General features: G+C 46.2%; 1 protein-coding gene across 1 annotated transcript in view; it reads right to left on the minus strand.

Moving 5' to 3' along the window:
• Positions 1–2,674, minus strand: part of Dnajc12 (DnaJ heat shock protein family (Hsp40) member C12) — a 50,172-nt gene that overhangs the window by 41,608 nt on the left and 5,890 nt on the right. The gene's annotated exons all lie outside the window — the stretch shown is intronic.

Genomic DNA, 2,674 nt, shown 5'->3' on the forward strand with positions numbered 1-2,674 from the left:
GAGCCATCTCCCCAGCCCTTGCTACTGTTTTTAAACATTGGCCCAAAACACGGATTAATTCAGTATACTTGGTGTTCATGTGGGCTCACTCACTGGGGACTCACGGGTGCACGGGCACAGGCCAGAGCTGGCCCGCCAGCGCACCCCCCATAGGGGCGCTAACCACTGGGCTTCTGGCCACCCTGAGCTGAGCAGCTCTTGCTCCTCCGGCCCCACTGTTCCACTGCCCTGCCTTCGCCTTGGAGTTGGCCGTGGGTGGACTGAATCCAAGAACCAAAGCAAACCCCTCCTTTAAACTGCAGGTCTCAGGGTTTTGGTCCCAGTGACAGGGAAGTGGCATAGACAACGTTCAAACATTAAAAATGGCCTAATTTCTTCAAATATATAAAATATGTGTTCCTATTACTGGATTCTCCAAGGACACATAGGCATCACTCAGTATTCAGGACTGATAGTCCCTGAATTACTACGCTATAATTTATAACTTATTTATTATAAAGCCTTTACTTTATAGCTTTTTGTCATGGGATGTAATCCAAGGTATTGCACATACTAGGCAAGGACCCTTATCACTGAGCTATATCTTCAGCCCAGATTATTTTTTGTTTCTTGTTTTTGTTTTTGATTTATGTACTTGGTACGGTGTCTTACTACACAGCTCAGACTTGTAATAATCCTCCTGTTTTTAGCCTCCCCAGCGCTGAGATTACAGGGGTGCTCCACCATATCCGGACTTGTGCACTGGCTCAGCGCATCCCAGCCAACACAGCATGTGGGACCAGAGCTTGCGCTTGCCAAAGCAGGTGCTTAGTCCACTGAATTATCTCACCAGCCTTCCAGACTACTTTTTGATTAAAAATCTCCACAATTTGCAGCCAGGTATGGTGGTACACAACTGTAATTCCTGCACTCAGGAGGCTAAAGCAGGAGGATTGTTACAAGTTCGAGGCCAGCATGGGCTACAAAGTAAGCTCAAGGCCAGCCTGAACTGCATAGCTAGACCCTGTCTCAAAAAGGCAAAAAAAAAGACACCACCTTCATCATGAAATCAAAGTCAACATAACCACTTCACATACCCCAGGAAGGAACAGCATCACTTCTGTGATGTCACTTCTAGAAATGAATAACCTCAATTTAACCATGAGAAAATAGCAAAGGCAAATGTACATTCAGTAAAATAACTAAAAAGTTCTCATCAAAGTGTCCAGCTCAGGGATTGATTGATGCTGTCCTACAGGCTAAATCTGGCCTGCTGGCCTTGTTTTAATAGTTCTGTTGGAAGACAGCCATGCACTGCTTTCTCAGAATGGTATAATGAGGTAATTGTGACAGAGAACTTTAGCCTGCAAAGTGTAAATATTTGCTGTCTCGGACCAACAGCAAAACATCTAGGCTCAAGGAGATTCTCTCCTGGCCCTTTGCGCAAAGGCACAAGCTCACGTCTGATTTCTTAGTGTGCAACCCTGAGAATTAGTGCCTTCTCAGGTTGGCATCTAGGCCACCCTGCTTGCTTCCCTCTAGTCCAGAACTCATGCGGTCAGTCACAAAAGAATGTTTGCTGGCCCCTGGCTGACTTCTTGGTATTGTAGCAATGCTAGCTTTTTGCTTTTGATCCTTCACTAAATTATTTCAAAACAAAACACCTTAAAGTCATCCAAACTACAAGATAAATTCATGAGGCTCCCTGGGTACAATGTCCCACAAGGTCCAAACAGTTGCCACCACACAACAAGCACTTCCTATCTCTAAGCACTGTGTGCACCATGTCTCAGTCCCCACAACCCTAAGAGGGGAGCACTGCCTCTACAAAGTAGGAGAATGAGGCACAGGAAAGTCAGATAATCTTCCTGCCTTGTGAAAGGCAGTGTCAAGATCCAATCCCAGGCAATATAAAGCTGATTAGCAAAGGAACTACAGGACCCGCAAGACAGCTCAGCAGATTAAAGCCCCTGTTTAGGCAGACCCAGAGAGCGGGATTCCATCCCCAAGCTGTGCCAGCCCCACCTCATGGGGCACGCTGAGACAGCAACTGAGACTGGGCGTGGCGGTGTACACCAGTAATCCCAGCGCTTGGGAGGCTAAAAACAGGAGACTCACTATGAGTCTGATCTGAAACAGCCGCCAAATATCTAAAAGTCAAGTAAGATTCCTACCAGAGAGGATGATTCAACACTTAATGTAATATAGGTGCCAACAAGGACTTCAGTAGGTTTTATAACGTGCATCTTGGGACTGAGAAAATAGTTTGTCAGTGTAAGCCCCTGCCTGGCAACTGCAAGGACCCAGGTTCTATCCTTGGTTACACATGCCATGTCAGCCCCGGAACTCTGCTGCCCTGAAAGGGACATGCTGACACACACCTGTAATCCCAGCACTGGCGAACCTGAGACAGGAGGACTACTACAAGTCTAGTACGACCCTGTACTAAATAAATAGATAAATGATTTTTAAAAATAATAACATGCATCTTTCATGTAAAATCCAATATAGAGAGAAGACACTGGGTAGCATTTTTATTATATATGGGAAGGGTCTACAGGGTGTTCAAGTTTTCACTACCTGATCGGACTCGTAGTGATCTGCCTGTTTACAGCCTCCCAAGAGCTGGGATTACAGGTGAGAGCAACCACACCCAGTCTCAATTGCTGGCTCAGAGTGTCCCAGAGGCAGGGCC

The sequence above is a fragment of the Octodon degus genome, unplaced genomic scaffold (assembly GCF_000260255.1).
Source record: "Octodon degus isolate 3935 unplaced genomic scaffold, OctDeg1.0 scaffold00046, whole genome shotgun sequence".
In the NCBI taxonomy this organism is placed as follows: Eukaryota; Metazoa; Chordata; class Mammalia; order Rodentia; family Octodontidae; genus Octodon; species Octodon degus.